Below are 18,114 nucleotides of genomic sequence, written 5' to 3' on the forward strand. Positions count from 1 at the left end.
TGTTCGACAAAGGAGTCAAGGGTAGGAACTTCCTCCTAATCCAGAATAGCAGGATCAAGATTATTTCATGGAAACAAATCTTGGAGACTTAGGAACTTTTGAAGAGGTTTCATAGGAACAGGCACAACTAGAAGTTCAAGATTAGTCAGCAGCCGCTCCAGATTGGCTGAAGGAAAGGATGAGGAAGGATTTAGAAGAAGAGATAGATCCTGCGCAGGAATTAGAAGAACTTCTAAATAAGATAGAGAGGCCAACAAAGAAGAAGGCGGCAAGGAAGTTCTCCAAGATCACAAGGGATGAGTCAGGATCTAAGACATTACACCTAGTTGTGCCTAGAGTCAACAAAGACAGAAACAAGATTTCACTTGATGAATATGAAATCACAAAAGTCAACTTAGGGTGTGCTTCCAAAGCACAAGTAGTGGAAGACTTTGATGAATCTTCCTTAGCACTGAAGGAGCAGATAAAAAGAATGGAAGAGACGAATAAGAAGTTAAAAAGAGAGAACAAAGCCTTGTGTGAATATCTGTGACGCTTGAAGCATCCACTCAGAGAAGAAGATCCATCCTTTGTTCCTCCCTCTTCTCTTCCCAAGGAATCTATTGATGCCATTGAAGAAATAAGGAGAAGAGCTTAGTGCTCTAAGGAGTGGGTAGAGGACAACTTCACTTCAGTTGGTAAATTTATTCAAGACTTGGCTCACTTCCACTAGAGAATCCTTGCTATCCTGAACAAGCTTGAAACTGTGGACAATTCATGGGAAGATGCACATATCTTTCAAGACTTAACAATTTTGCGCCTAAAAGCACTAATGGAAATTCCCATGCAAACTTTGATTGACTAGAAGGTCGTCTAGGAGAATGAAATATATGACTTCCCTTGATGGTTTTACGCAATCTGCACTAGGAAGGTTCAATTCTTTGAAACGTTCAGCAAGGAGTCAACATCATTGAAAGAATCAATCAGGAAGGTTCAAGAAGAAATCCGTAATGTAGTAGAAGCATTGTTTGCAAGAAGGTTGACTGATGAAGAGCTGACAGTTGACCATCTGAAGGATAGGTTGCACGAATTCCTTTTTGTGGAATCCTTCTCAAAGCAACAATTGGAAAATGTTTCCTTGTTCTCTAGCACAATGCGTAGGACTCAAGAAGTGGCATCAAGATGGGAGAAATATTTCTCTAAATGTGAAGAGGACATTTCATTGCTGGAATCAAACTAGAGACTATGCCAAGTGTCTCCGTAGGAGAGTTGGAAGTCGTCATGGCCAGATTCATCGCATTCGCCATAAATGAACGGGATAATGGTTGTCCAATTTTGGACAAGAATCTATTGATTGCATGAAGGCATGATGGTGCATTAATTGTTGGTGGACATTTGGCCAAGTGGTGGCTTATTTAATGCATGGCGGCTGCCATATTCAAGGAAGTAGTGGCTCATTTAATGCATGATGGACGATTTAAGAAGTGATAGGCATTTATTGCATTAGGGACGCCCTTTTTGGGAGCAAGGGGCAATTAATGTGTATTGGGCAAGATTCCTCATTAATGGCTCTCCCCACTACTTGGCATCATATTTGGGAATCTTTGGTCAAACCCTGATTAGGGTTTTGCATGTTAAATCTTAGCCATTGATTGAATTGTAGTTTGGACCGTTCATTTTCCCCTTGGAGGCCTATAAAAGGGGCTCACCCCTTCATTTGTAACAGAGGGAGAATTGTATGAGATTGTTGTGATAAGTTTCTTAGATAATAATAGTGAAGCATTGACTTTTGGCGTTCACTTGAGTTGTTTTAAAACTTGCATGGTTTCATCTTCCTCAGTTAGAATAGATTTGCTTTGAGTATTTAGATGAACGAGATAGATTGCATTGCTTTGTGATGAGATCATACACTCATACCTTTTGCCGATAGATGATTTCTATATGCAGTGTAAGGTTGGACTGAGCTATTACATGTGCATTTTCAACTTAGATTATTGGATGAACATTGTTCTTTGATGATGTTCATCAATGGTTTAGAATCCTACAAGCAAAACCTTTGAAGACTGCACCCACTGTATGTAGTTGTCTGATAGTGGCGAAGTAAAGTGTGGTTGATCTCACCTAGCCTTTGTTGTCTATTAAGTTCTTAGATTTAGCTTAGTCTTTTTAGACCCTTTCCCATTTTACTTTCTGCATTATTTCATTAAAAAGTCCCAAAAAATAAGAGTTATCCATTGCCAAATCATTCGCAAAAGTCTCCTTGAAATTCTAAATTTGTTTAAGTCTTCTTCAAGTGTGCATAAGTCCCCTTGGATTACCAGCCACATCAACCAAATGAGTCTATATCCATCGTAAAGTCGCTAGTACGCAGTTGGAACCTTGGAGTCATTGTATGATCTTCTTGCAATCTTAGCATACACATGATTTTGATCAAGAGAGGATAAAATGACCGTTGGAACTTTATTCTATATTGGTGTGGTCACAAAACACCCATCAACACTACCGATGGTAAAAGTATCTTGAGGATAGCGATTTATTTACTGTTGTGCAATATCCACTAATACCTAATATTCTTCATTCTATTGATTCTACTCAATATATTCATGAAGAGACAAACAACACGTATTATAAGATGATGTGATTGGTATAAGTTTATGAAGAGGCGATGGGGATTATTTCAGCAAACAATCCCAAACAAGTCATTAATGATGAAAGGCAATGGTCAAATGATGTCTCCCATACAAGCGATTGTGTCCCAAGGAAAGAACATGTCTCTCCAAACCCAGGGAGGGGTACAAGAGGGGATTTGACCTAGCATTCAAGGGGCACAAAAAGAGATCACTGTATATACTTTGGATACCCAAATGAAAAAAAGGAACTATTGATCAAAAAATGAGATCACAGAAGTTTAGACATAGAATTGGGTATAGCTAACAATCATCGAATAAACATTAAGCAATCTATCGGAGAGGAGGAGAATAAACAGAATACGTCATTTAAGAAAGAAAAGTTTCAGCCAATTTCATTCGCATCAATAGCACAGAGAAATCATCAAATCAGGAATTGAGGGTCTGCATTCAGGGTACCGAAAGTCAACACTGAATAGTGAGACCCAATTAATCCAGCCCTGCAGAATTACTACAGCAAGGATAAGGTATGTATCAGACTTTAATGGCAGAGGTTTAACAGACACATATCTGATTAATTCCACTGGTCATAATTGCTAAATAACATAATATTTTGATATAAGTTGACAGCATCATAAACTCAGAAATAATAATATTTGGTTTGGTATTACCATTAGATCCATGTGTATGAATTGTTAAATTAGTGATCAGATTTAGAATATAGCAGATATTAGACAATTCAAACAATTCAAACAATAATGCACCGCATGTACCCTGGGAAAACCTTCCAACTTGAAAGTGAAAAACCCTGCAACAAATAGTCTCAGATTATATTTCCAATATAAGTATATTTTTACAAGGATGCTTCACTTCTTGAAGCGGAATGTATCAATTCACCATAGACTGCAGTATGAAGATCCGAATCACTGTAGGATAGACGGACTGTCAAAGTATAATCTACGATCTTCAATCTGACTTGTATACAAGGTGCGATCTGCTGATGATGGAATACAATCTGCTGAAGGATGTAATCGGACTGCAGAAGGATGTTGTGATTGATTGCCAAGAGAGGAAGATTTTACCTTCCTTTATACCTATCGAGGGTGACTCTTCTCCAAGAGTCGGCACCCTTCAAGAGGTCACGACCCAATGTAAGGGTGGCAGACTTTCAAGTCGGCCCTATAAATAATAATTATGGGTGGACTTTTAATTACATCATTTATATTAAACATAAGCAAATCGCATATACTTAGTTGTCATTTAATTATATCAAATAAATCGGTTCACATAAATGTCTAAGGCCGATACGCCAATTAGACATTTGGATTGACTGTCGGCCTAAAGGAATCCGACCATAGCTACATTATCATTAACATGAATTAGTCTCATATAACTAAGTATTTAGTTCAAATGGCCAATAAATATTAGACTGAAACTGTTTGCAAATATAGTAGCATTGTTTATTTATTTTCATTCCATATGAAATATATGCAATCTGTTGTTGCATCTTGTGGGGGAAGGATAAAGGTCTAATCCAATGGTGACGAGGGGATCACAAGTCATCATAAGGACCTTGGGAGTAAAGGAACCAAATTGCACTCTTTATGCCAAACTCACAAGGTGAAGTGTGTATGCGTAATGGACTTGAAGGGCAAGCAACATGGCCCACCAAGTCTAGCAAGGAGGTGAGAAGCAACCATTCCTTGGGCTTGGTAGACAACAGACCCGTGTAACTCCTCTCATGTCTCATATACCAACTTCTGTCTGCTTGCATTAGAATGGATTAGGACTGATGTTGATTGAACATGTATGTAGGTGTTTGCCTTTCCTTTTGGGTGCAGGTTATCCTTACAAGATTCCACTATACCCAGAAAAGCATCCGAGACAAATCTCCTTGGAACATAGGTTAGGAGCTGTTCCTGACTAAGTTGTGTACTTGGGTGAGGGTGGTGATTGGGTGTTGATTTACACTATGTGAATAGAGAATTGGTAATGCCCCTCCTTGTTTCTGTGGGCTTGGATGTAGCGTTTCATGAGAGAAATTGATGTTGGTGGTATGCTTACTCCATTACCTCACTTTCCCTTTATTCACAGAAACAAAGTTGGAAACAAGAACTCTGTAACTCCCACGATTCGTTAGATGGATAATCATCTGTAATTCAAATATTGTCTCTATGGTTTTTCTAGCGCCGACCCAAACCAAAAAACTGTGTTTAAGCAACATGACATAGTGTCGGTGCAGTGACACCATAACATGATCTCAGTTGAAATTGGATATGCATTTTCTAGCTTCTAGTATATAAAATTCTAGAAATTTGAACAAATTATTATTAAGATTTTTAAAACATAAAGCTTACTCAATGCGAAGCATATTACTCGATCCTTCCTTATTCCAGAAAAATTTCCACAACAATAAAAATGGTAGGCTTTAAGGCTAAGCTCCATATTTAGCTACAACAGAGATAAACTCTTAATTCGTGATCTTTAGCTAAATCAAATTGATACAAGTAATGAATAGTCCTTCCATTATTGATTCCTGTACTTTTATGATAAAGAGGAGCATATATAAGTAAACAAATCCTTTCTTCTTCTTTTATTCCCTGTTTTTCTTTTAATCGTGTTCCTCTCTCTATAGACTATATCATCATCATAGTAGATATACCTCTACAATAATAAGTTTCTCATACCCTGGGATCAGCCGTAAATCTCAATGTGCAGGTTTTCTATACCAGTTTTTTGCATATTACCAGTCTGCAACCCAGAAAACTTTCTTCTTGATCTGGATTTTAGGTCAAGGATGGCTTACTTCTTCAGTTTTCGTGACTCATTTGCAGTCCAGACCATTATACCAGCATCTAGATTATAATTTGAGATAAGAATCCTTCCTAAGTCATATTCTTAAGCATTTTGACAGGAAACATAGCAGCCCTTCTGTTCCAATCACGGATTACTAAATCTCGGCCTATAATCTCAACTCTAGGTCCACAAAGTCCCCTAAGGAATTAATCAAGAAATTCATGGGATTTATATCTTTGAAATACATTTAGCATCACCCAATTCCTCGGTCTGGTGTTTTCTTTCTTCACCAGCATCTGGCTTTCGATCCATTTTACTTTTCTAAGCAATTAAAAGAGGACTTAATATGACTTACTTGTACAGTGCTTCCTTGTGGGTTTATGAACTTTTTTGTGTGTAATCCTCTGCATCTTTAGCAATCTGTGAGTCTTTTACGGCTTCGTACAATTCAGTCACTGAGATCTCTCCGCATTCCCTGCTGAATTTTCTTGTAAAACAGTTTAATATTTGAGACAGAACGCAATCAAATTTAATCCACATTCCAATCAAAACTGTTTGAGAAGTTCATAAATGGCACCGCGCAATGTAAAGTCAGGTGGCTTTTTTTAAAATGTTTTTTTTTATATTGATTTATGTATTACAACCTATTCGAAAAATGGAACGTTTTGAAGCCATTAAAAGGTTTTTTGAAATCGATTTATATATTACAACCTATTCGAAAAATAGAACTTTTTGAAGTCATTAAAAATGGATATATTTTTAAAAGATGAATGAATGAATGATTTTACTGATGTTCATGAGACTGAACAGTCTATGGGATCAAGAAAATCACAAACTCTAAAACTTCTGAATATATTTTTCCATGTTTGATCTCCTGCTATGTATCTTGATTAGAAAACTAGTAGTTTGGTTGATCTTGTCCTCGTCAAATAACCGATGCATGTTGTCGGCCTTCAAAATGATATCGTACTAAGCCCAAATATCCTCATATGTTGTGCATTCAATGAGAAAGTGTCATTTAGTCTCAACTGCACTCATCCCGCAAAACAAGCAAGTTCTCTCATCACATACCTCTTTGGGCCTTTGCCACCTAACTGTTTCACCCCTGAGATGATGTGAACCCATCCTTAGCTATGCCACTAACAACCTTGTTTTCCCTTTGATAACTGCCCCTACATATGCTTTCTCTCCATGATCCCAAGTTGGATTAAACTCTTTGATGTAATACGGCTTTTTGCGCCCAATGCGGTTAATCCACATGGCAGTTTGAAACTTATCTATGACAAACTTTTTTATTTCCTTGTTGGTATTAAGGCAATCGTGCAGTTTGATGTTCCACTTATTCAACCACTTTATGTTTTGTTTCATCCAAGTTTTCTTCCTACGGTAAAGATCATCTTCCATTGCAATCTTGGGCCACCATTGGTTATCCATGTTTTCAACCTCTTTAGATAACTTATTAACCAAGTTATTGTTGATGGCTCTAATGGAAAAGTACCTGCTTCCGCAAAAAGGATTTCATATGGCATTGATGTTTTAACTTTGAGATTGCTTGTGATTAGGTGTTTTTTAATTCTTTTTAACTGTCTCCATCCACAGTTTGGCATGATCCCCCCCCAAACTTCGCAACCATAGAGAACAAGCGGTGTGACCAACAAACCAAAAAGAGTTTTTTTGGTTTTCCAATCCCATAATTCAGCATTTTTGCACCTATTTTGAAGTAAATGTGATGCTTTCCATCCTCCTTGTATTATTTTCGCTCTACAAGTCTCCCAACTAAGCTTGTAGTGGAAGTCAATCCCTAGATACTTGTATTCTTTCACAATTTCCAACGGATTGCCTTTAAAGAGTTTTCCATGATCTTAGTTATGGAAATATTCACCTACATCCCAACCTCCATACAAAAGTGCTCTAGAGCCCTTAAGTGGTATCTCAAGCCACGGGTCATTTTACAAATTAGGATAAGATCATCAGCATTTAAAAGTAATTTCACCACATAACGCGCAAGATGAACACCTTCACCATCCAAATTGTTTAACCATGTTTCTAGTTTATCAATGTATAAACCAAACAAAGTGGGGGATAGGGGGCACCCCTTCTTAACACCAATGTCACTACCAAAGCACTTGGACATTCCTTCCCTAGTTCTAATTTTTTCTCTAACTCTCTTGTATAGCCTATGGACTGTCACTCTACATATGTCAAGTATACCTAAATCTTCCATTATGTTCCATAACTTATCTCTAGGCATTGTGTCAAAGGCTTTCTTAAAGTCTACAAAACAACAATATGCTTCTTCCCCTTGATTGTCCCATATTTTCTTTATCAAATGTCGAAGGGTGACGTAGTGATCGATGGTGGAATGTCTAGGTCTGAAACTAGCTTGACCTTTGGCCCTAATACCTTCACCTTCTACCCAATTATTGATTCTACACTCTACCATACTCCCAAAAAGTTTGCCTAGGAGAGGGTTGACCATAATAGTGCAGTAATTAGATGGGTTATTGATATCCCCACTTTCAAAGAGAGGGATAACCACACTAGTTGTCCAATTTGATGGGAAACCATCTCGAATGACACTATGAATATTTCTTTTATGTGAGGAGTGAGAAGCTCAGCTCCCCACTTTAAAAATTCAGCTTGAAGCCCATCAATATCACTTGCCTTTCCATTTGCTAGACTCTTTACCCCATGTTTGATATCCTCTACTATGAACAAATCCACTGATGTGTTCACTATGGGAGGAGAGTTCTTCTCGTGAATCCGCTCATAAAGAAGATTTTTCATAATTAATCCATTGGGCATCAATGATACTATTTTCAATTTGTTTTCTCTTTTGTTGTAATTCCTTTCAAAATCTTTGGGGTTATATCTACCAAGAAAGATTAACTCCTTCCTTCTTGTATTTACATATTCTTCTTTTTTTGCTTGAATCAACTTTGCGTATTTCTTCTTATTTCTTTGCTTAGATCTTTCTCATTCAAAGATCTCTTGGTTGCCTTGCACTCTTCGTCATACTGCATGTTTGTCGAGAAAGTATTCACAAAACTCTTCTTACTTCAAGTCCTTCTGCAAGCACTCGGAGCTTTGTGTATAATAGGTATCAACAGGTTGCTATGAACAAGGTCATCTTCCTTATTGAATCTTTCCCCCTCCATCATGTTATTTAGTTCATGGAATTACAGTTTAAGGAAAACATTGAAGATGCCCCTATTTTCTTGATTTATGATGATTTTTCCTTTAGTAATTGTTTTCTTTTGCATGTAAAGATCTTGTTTAATTTGTGGGTTGCATGTAGCAAAGTCCAGTTTGACAAAAAGAGGCATATGGTCAAATTTCATTTCTATAGGGCAATCTCCAATGTCAAACTCTAGCACTCTAGATACAAGATTTTGAGAGCAAATCAAGTAATCAACACACTCTGACCATTATATGTTTTGCAAGTGATATCCCTGACGTTGTCCAACGCCTCATTCTATTGCAAATAATCATACCAAACAAACTACACAAACCCCAATAATTCTACCCCAAAGTATGAGACATTACCATTGTTATATTGTGAGACTCTTTCCCAAGATTGACCCTCCCCTTCTTCCAACCATAGAGGATTATTTTCTCCTTTTTCACTACTGCTCAGTTGAAGAGATTGGTTATTAGATGTTCTTGCATTAAAGCCACCTATTAGCATTATTTCTCTTAAGGTGCTAAATACATAGACATCTTTTTTAAAGATGCATAAGGATCTTCATTGTCTAAATTCCCTCTCTTGTAGAACTTAGAGTTTTTAGGAGCGAAATAACAAGCAGCCAACCTAAAAATTGACTCATTTACTATTATTTGCAGCCAAATGTATTGTTTATTTGGGTCCTCTTTTTCAACTATAATGGTTTCATACCCTTTCTCCTTTATAAGTATTGTGAATCCCCCATGTCCTTTACCCGTCCCATTCCTTTGTTCTAGACTAAAAATGTTTTGTAACCATCAAAATCCATAACCTTACAACAATCATGCTCATGTGTTTCAAGAATAATTATAATATCTTTCCCTTCTGCTATGGACCCCACCCCGGGACATCTTCTCCATGTTGGCAATGGGCTAGCGTCCCTCGCGGGGATTCGTGACATGGTTTAACAACCTCCTATGGATTCTACAAGTCTAGTGGTTGTATCGAGCATTGACAAGTCGATCTTTTGGTGCAACGCCAACCCTAGCTTGTAACAAGTGGTATCAGAGCTTGGTCACGAGTTCAAATCACGCAGGTCGCGGTGAGTGACACTGGGAGGGGGATTGTTGGCAGTGGGCCAGCGTCCCTCGTAGGGATTCGCGACATGGTTTAACAACCTCTTGTGGATTCTATAATTCTAGTGGTGTTATCGGGCATTGACACGACGATCTTTTGGTGCAACAACAACCCTAGCTTGTAACACTCCATGGATAACATGTGCAATTTCCAACTTACTACACTTAAGCAGTCCCGTGGGGCCCCTATTTCCTATTTCTCATTCACGTAGCGCTCCCTAATTTGTGCTTTCCCATTCCTCAACCATGCCCAGTTTCCCTCATTTCTTGTTGTCTTTACTTTATCCCACTCCTTCCTTTGTTCCTCATACTGCACAAATGTCAGATCTTCAACTAGATAGAATTGTGAACCTCTAAGTAGCCTTCTATTTCTGAGGATCATATTTTTATCCTCTATGTTTCTCAAGGTAACTCTTATATTCCCATCTCTACCTATGTCTATCTTCCTTCCTACCCTATTCGCTTGTCGAATAACCCCTCTCCATTCCAACTTATCTCTAAGAAAGTCCCTAACTAGAATTTCAGTTCTCTCCTTTTCTCTGAAGTCTTTGATTCCTTTGATAATGATATTTGCAGCCTTGCCAAGTTTGTCTTGTTCTTCCTTTATCTATATTTTGATTTGTTGCTCAATGATACCTTTTTGTTTGTTTGTTGATCCACTTACAACTTGTGACCAAGATTTAGCCTCTTCTATCTACTCCCTTAATTTAGACTCTTTAGTTTCCAAATCAACTAATACCAATTGATTTTCTTTTACTTGTATCATGTCCTCTCCCTCTATCGGTTTTGATCCCTTATCTTTATTTGATTTAAATTGTTCTAGTTCCTGTTTTATGGTTTCCAACTCTTGATATCCTATTTCCATTTTGATCCACATGTCTAAGATTTGCTCTTTAAGACTTTTGTTCTCTCTCTCTCTCTCTCTCTCTCTCTCTCTCTCTCTCTCTCTCTCTCTCTATTTTGCTTGTATACTCTATTGCTTTGTATACTTTGTTCTCCTCTTCCCAGTTCCTTGCTTCTAGAGCTTTGAGCCTCTTTTTTACTTCTATAAGCTCCTCCACACATAACTTTAGAAGACTATAATAATGGTGTTGATGTTGGGGTATAATTTATTTTTTCCTTGCTTATCTTCCATGTTGTCCTCTTTATTTGATGTGTATACTTTTGTCTAGAATAAATTAGGTTTGGTATTCTCATTAACATCAGCTTGTTCTTGTAACCCTACCTTAACATTTGCTTTCTACCCCTCTTGCTCCATATTGGTTTGAAAATTCTTGTCAGAAAAACTGTTCACCCTCAATCAAATCATTGCAAATCGTTTCTTATGCATTTGCCTTAACTTTCAAGTTTGTCTATGTCTTAAAATACCTTTATACTATTTTTCATTCACTCGTATCAACTTGTCGTCTGTGTTGTCTACCTATCTCTAGAGAAAATCTGCCATGACAGATTCCCCAGGCCCGTCTAAACCTTCGAATTTTGCCACATACTGAGGTGCCTCAGGTAGGGTTGTAGAAGCTTTCCAACGCTCTTGACAAAAAGGGTTTAACATTGAGCTCATTAACTGAGCTTTTAGATTACTATCTGCCCCCACCATTAACCCCCGATCAACAAAAAATTGCTTCCTGCTGAAAAAGTGGGACCCCTTCAAACTATCTTGCTGACAAATTACTGTTAAATTTTCCCTCTGATTCACCACAGATGGACCCCATGATGGTTTGTTGTTTTATTGATAAAACCAGGTGAAGGTTTGTGTACTGTTGTTTTATTGGTAGACCAGTTTTGTTTTACCCCATACTAAAACAAAATGCAAGAATAGAAAAGATGGAGATAGGAAAAAGAAAATAAAATAGGGGGAACCGATAATGGCACACCTTGACACTACCTGGGCCCAACAAATACTTGGAGAGTTTTAGAGCCCTACATATTGGAGTGGGGGCCCTGCTTTGTTAGTTCCAAAATCCCAAGATCCCTGTGTTCAAAGCCTTTCTTCTATACTCATACCTGCTATGCCCTTGAGACCTGCAAATTTACCCATCAGAGGGGACTCCCACCTATCAATGAAAAGAAAGGATCAACTCTATGCCAAAACATGGTCATTCTCTAAAACTAGTCTAGGGTACATTCAATCCTATCCTATTAATCTTCTGTATTTTAGTTTGTTCTTTGTTTAAGGAAATGATAAGCATCTTCATCTTCTCAATCATCTATTCATTGAATAAAATTATGCCAAGAATTAACTATCATTAAATTGACATGCTTGTCTCTAATGTCCCTGGAAGCATCACATTGCATAGTAAAGTTTTTTATTTTTTATTTCACTCCCTCGGTATTGCAAAAGATACACATCATTTTTCCCATGCTTTTTAAGGTCTTTCCCACCTTCCCATTTCACATCGGAGTTGATGAGAGTTGGTTCTTAATTGAACAATAAGAATCTTGACTCTCGATGGAATATTAGCTATTGTGTATGCTTTTTGTTGCTAGTCACATGTGAAGTTGAACTCTTCAAGATAATGCTTTTTTTCTCCCTAGCACATTACTCCACGTATGCTTGCAAAACTTATCTAAAACAAAATATTTTATATCTTTTTTATTTATAGGACATGCATTCAAATGAATATTTTATTTGCTCATCCATTCGTTGTTTTGTTTCATCCATGATCTTTTGAGTTTGCACATGATGTCATTGAAAATAGCCTTGAACCACCTACTAGACTCCATTTATTCAATTCTTTCTACAAAGATAGAATAATTTTATACCATTTACATATACGATGCAGAAAAACGATAAGAAGATTAGCAAGTTGTTTAATTTTCTTTACCATTTTAAAATCAAAATTGATTGATGTTCAAAGAGTAATTTTGACTCTATATACCTAACCTTTTGTATGTTTACCAATTTAAAAATAAAAAATCTTCTATTTAGTTTCTTTCTTTATGAAAATAAGTTAATTGTTTATATATGGACATCATTGCATTTGAAAATCATCATTTGGCTAAGCTATCATGATTAAGGGGATCTAATTTATTAGAGTCACCCAAGGGTCAAACCTAGATTAATTCTAAATTTGGGGGATTTGAAACTTAGTAGATTGTGTAATTAAAGAACATACCATCATCATTACCAGTTTTTCTCAACCAATTAAATTGCAAACCTTTAATACACGCCTAGCATTTATATATTTATCATTTTAAAATAAAAATAGTTGATATCTGTGTATTTTGTAAATATCTTAAATGAAACTTTAATACAATATAAAAAGTAGAGTTTCTGCCTCCTATATCTTTGTTTGTATATCTCTTCTTGATTTGTTGGTTTAGAATATTCCTTTCCTTTTAATGAATGAATTATTTAACTAACATCTATAATCTTGAACAATATATGGGAGCAAGAACTCCAACAAAAGTGCTTTGTATGACACACCATGAATTTAGGTGTTTACCAATTACCCTTGTGAAAATTCTAGACCATTTTCATGTTGGATCTTCTACTTTTAATCTTGATAAATAAGCTTATTGTTTTGTTTAGTCTTGCCTTCTCAAACAAGGCAATTAGGTTGTCCACTCTTAGATTGTCTTTATACTTGATATAGATGTCACTATAGGTCACACTCTTTGTGATGTAGAGGCATTATATCCACCACCCCTTATTATAAAATAGGCATGTTCTCATTTCTCACTCTTCCTTGAGCACTATTTACTATTAGTCTTGTATTTAACATGATACAAGGTAGTCCTTGACTAGGCCATCAATATTTTTGCCTTTTATTTGACTTTTGCTCCTATACAAGTTTTTTCATTATGGTCTCATGTGGAGTTAAATTGTTTGTTATAATAAGATTTTATCAAAAAAATTCCTACAAGATTGTCCTAAATTTTCTCTCTTGTGTTTTTTTATAATGCCCAGGTAGTTGTTGAGCACTCTTGCATGATAATGCCCTATTTATTCATTTGTGTGTCATTATGTTTCAACACACATGTTCTTCATTCTACCTAGCTCTTTCTCTATCACCATTATTGGCCAAATATGTTTCTCTATAATTTGTGTGTTTTTAAAATAACATCTAAGACAAAAAGTTGGGATCCTAAAAACCCTTGCTTTAAGAGCCTATCGGATTTGTGATGAAGATAACTTAAACCATGAGCTCTTGACAAACAACTTTTTTTAAAGGAAACTAAAAGAGGTTATTGAAATTATCAATCATCCCTCCAATCTTAATAGTGATGATGGGTCGAACCTTAGTATCTCTTGGCACTCGCTACTTTCATTCATCAAGTATCATCACTGCCACCCCACCCTGTACCCCCCATCCCCTTGTCCCTTGACTTATTCCCCCCTCTTTATTGGTCTTTTTCGTCCGCTCATCTCCCTCTTCTTCTTTTGTTCTACTCCCCCTCTTTTGTTTTCTCCTTCCCTTTGGTTGGTTTTTGTCTCTTTCTCTCTGCCTTAGGTTCGCCCTCTTTTGTGGGGCTCTATTTTAGCTCGTCGTTTTTGTTTCACTTTCTGGCAATTTATTCCGTGTTGTTTATTCTCTTTTGCTTGTTGTGCTTTCCCATATATATGTATGTATATATTTTTATGTGTGTGTGTGTATGTATGTATGTATCTACACACACACACACACACACACACATATATATAGGTTTTCCTTTTTTATTTTAATTTTTTGTTGGTGTGTTGTGCTTTATTTTGTAGGTTTTAATATTTTTATATATTTTTTCGTTAGTTGGCTTTTTTGTTCTTCCTTTGTATATATATATATATTCTTTTAGTTCTCCTCTTATTGTCCTTTCTAATTTTATTATTTCTTTATTTGTGTTGTTATTTTTCTCTCCTCGTTTTTTCCTTTTCCTTCTTGTTATTAGCTTTTTCTTTATTTATTGTCTTTGTGTTGTTATTCTACAGGTTTTTGTCTTCTAGCTTTTAGGTGATCTCATTGGCTATTTGGTTTTTTCTCCTTTGTTTGTTTTTTCTATTATTTTTCTCCCTTGATCCTCGTGCCATCTCCTACCCCACATCTCTTTTTATTCTCTCTCAAATCTGCAACTCACTATTTTTCATCTCCTTCCAGAATTCTTTTTCATCCCAATGATGAATCATAGAGTGTGATTCGAAACGTTGATGATAAAAAATACATACACAATCGAATCCAGAAAAAATCAAAATAATACAACATAAATTGTGGAAATCTCATAACATTAACATCTAAACCATCACTGATGCCTCCAACAAAAAAGTATGTGTTTCAAATAATATAAGTTAAATTAAAACTAACATTTTTAGTTTGAGTGACCTAGATGTAATTGGTATTCATTGAATTCTCTCTTTGCCTGCACCTTTAATTTGACACATTGCTACTTGGTGGTCTTGCTTCATAATCACCAAATTTAAACTTTCTATGTTGAAACGACAAGTGTTATCATGCATCTAATACCTTTGTTGAGGCAATTCTAGCTATGAAATGATAATGCCAAATGTTTTATAGGCTTGACATTGTCTTCATCCATCTTTAGAAGTTTATGATTTATTGTCACTTTGAAGAAGAGCCATCCTTCGTCTCACTAGAATTTTTGGAAGCAGTCATGCAATGTGTTGAGATTCGCCAGAATAATTAAATCTCGAAATCATGTTATTTTATGCAAAATCCTTTCGAGAAGGTATTTCTAGTAATATTTCACCTAATGTAGCAAATTTTCGAGTCAAGACGCACTCTTGGGAGAATGAATTTAAAACTAGAATTTTTACTTATTTATGGAAACAATTAAACTTGTGATTTCACAGTAGTTGGAGCGTGCAACAGTTAGGCAAAGAGGTTTTTGGAATCATTATTGACAACGTGGCCAGATTTCAGACCAGAACGCCTTTCAAGTTGTGAGATATTAAAATTTCAGAGTTTCCACCACTGATTTACGGAAAGATTAAAATGGAAGTTTTTATTGAAGATGAGACTAAGTTTCCTCCCAGAGAGTTTTGTGATGTCATTGACGCAGTGTAGTAAGATTTCAAAAGAATATATTGACCCAATCAAAAACAATGCACGTTTCTTCTTTGCTACGTTAAGCGGTTGCAAGTTCGAGGTTTGAATTTCAAACGCCTATGGATGAATTTAGAATAAATCAAAAGATGAACTCTGGTTCGACTCGGCACTAGAAAATTTATCACCCACCGAATTAGCAAACATGCGAAATGGGGAATACAAAAGAAGTTGTCATATCAAGCAATATATTAGTCATTCAGCAACATATTAAGTCTAAACAATATTAGTCTTTAACATTTTTAAATATTCTTAGTGTGACCACATACATTAAGCAATATATCAAGTCTAAAATTATCAGTCAACTATGATAGTTTAACATTTTTAAGCTTAGAAATATAAACTCAATATGTGTGGTTTAAGCCGACACTTTGCCAAAGGAATTGAGTCGATAGTGCTTTGATAATTTGAATGGCAAAGGATTGTGGGAGAATTGAACAAGGTGGAACATATGCATGATGCTTATCATCATGGAGAAGAGAAACTAATAGGATTTAAAATGAAGTCAGACAACACTGTTGCATTCAAATCAAAAGTAGATTTGTTTCAAGACAGAGGAAGTTGCATTCAATTATGCAGAGGAAATGCTGAGCTTTTGCAATGAAGGATATAATTTTGCACTCTCTGTTACATGACTTCAAGGAATATGGATTCTCTTTACATTATTCATTTGTTATAAGAACAATAGTCAAAAGTCTTACAAGTTAGCTATGGAGTTTCATTTCGAATATCTTCCAGTGGATCAAGTAGCCACAAAATTCAGAGCTTTTCTCTAATGAAAATTTTAAGAGGAGGAAAAACTTTTGCGGAATTTTTCGGGGAGATTGTATAAAGACTTTTGGCTTGATAGTTTGTACATATGAGTTTTTGGATTTGTATATTTTCAAAAATATAATAAAGAATGAATTTGGTTTATATATCTTAAATGTGATTCTGAGTTATTATTTCTTGGTTCTTGTATGTTAAATTGGTAATCTCTTTGTGTATTTGTAGAATCCATTGATTTTCGATTCAAATGATGCATGAAATTGATGAAACACAATCATACTTTGGTATCTTGCTTTGAATGTGTTAAGATGATTTGTTTTCTTGTATATTGAAATTTATTTTCCTTCTTTCATCATCATTGCATTCCAAACATATTTGGTGATAATACCCTCTTTGTAGTTTGTTATTAGTTGGGAAATCATAGTCTATATTCATATGTCTATCATGGAGTTTATATCATTCATTTTCTTTTAGTTTTGTCTTTTCTCTTTCTTGTACTTTCAAGTTAAAAGTACACGAAAATCCTTAAAACCTCGTCATATGAGGGAGTTGTCTTGAGCTCAAACATAGAGGAAAATTGCTATTTTATAACAATCTCTTCAACTGTTGGAACATTTGTCACTTCTTTTTGGACGAGTCACTTAGAAATTTGCAACAGACAAATCTATTTACCAAGCCTACCCTCAAAGTTCACACACATAAAGGACTACTATCTTATGACAAGCAAGTTGAATATGATTCCCGTGGTTTTCTAATCCCATAAACCTTTATTATTGCATCTACTTTATAATGAGTATAAAGTCTTACATTTATTATTTTTTCTTTGTATCTATCCCAACTAATCTTGTTACAAAGATCAAACTCAAGGTACTTGTATTTTTCTACTACTTTTACTAGGCTTCTATCAAAAAAGAAGTTAATTTATTTATTAATTTTTCTCCATTATGAAAAGATCTTGACTTTAATTTCTCTCAAAAAGGTAGCTTCAAATGATCAATATAGAAAGACGACATTATTTTAAGTTTAAATTTTGAATTTGGAAAATTTTGGATTCAAATCTACAACTACAAAAATGACTTGATTCAATTTTATAATTGTAAATTCAATCTAATATGATGAATACAAAATCTTTTAAGAATTAAAATATGTGAATTAAATATAAAAATGTCATTTGCTATCTTCCATGATGTGAAATATATTAAAAACATAAACATACAATTTTCATAATGTACTCACTATTAGACAAATTCAAAATTTTAATTCCATTGTAATACAATGATGATTAACTCCATTTTAGACTATCCCAAAGTGGTATATACAATGCCCTTTATTTTGTTTTGGATGGTACACACAAGTCATAGATCTTATGTCTTTATGTGAGTCTTAAAAATAAAATACCATCGTAGTAATTAAATGAATATTTTTTTCTACTTTGAGAGCATAATATCTTATATTATTTTCATTGAACCATAGTCTTGTTTTGAAAATAAATTCAATTAAAACATCAAAATTAACTATTTTTTAATTCTCTATTTGATTATTTAATTCATCAATCCCTTCAAATTTCATAGTGGATCTTGTATTTTATTGAATTTTCCTTTTTAAAC

The 18,114-nt window shown here is 35.2% G+C and overlaps 1 protein-coding gene across 2 annotated transcripts in view; it reads left to right on the top strand.

Annotated features, from left to right (window-relative positions):
• LOC131043302 (alpha-mannosidase) overlaps window positions 1-18,114 on the top strand; it is a 228,837-nt gene that overhangs the window by 193,107 nt on the left and 17,616 nt on the right. The gene's annotated exons all lie outside the window — the stretch shown is intronic.

This window comes from Cryptomeria japonica, chromosome 5 (assembly GCF_030272615.1).
Source record: "Cryptomeria japonica chromosome 5, Sugi_1.0, whole genome shotgun sequence".
NCBI classification, from domain to species: Eukaryota; Viridiplantae; Streptophyta; class Pinopsida; order Cupressales; family Cupressaceae; genus Cryptomeria; species Cryptomeria japonica.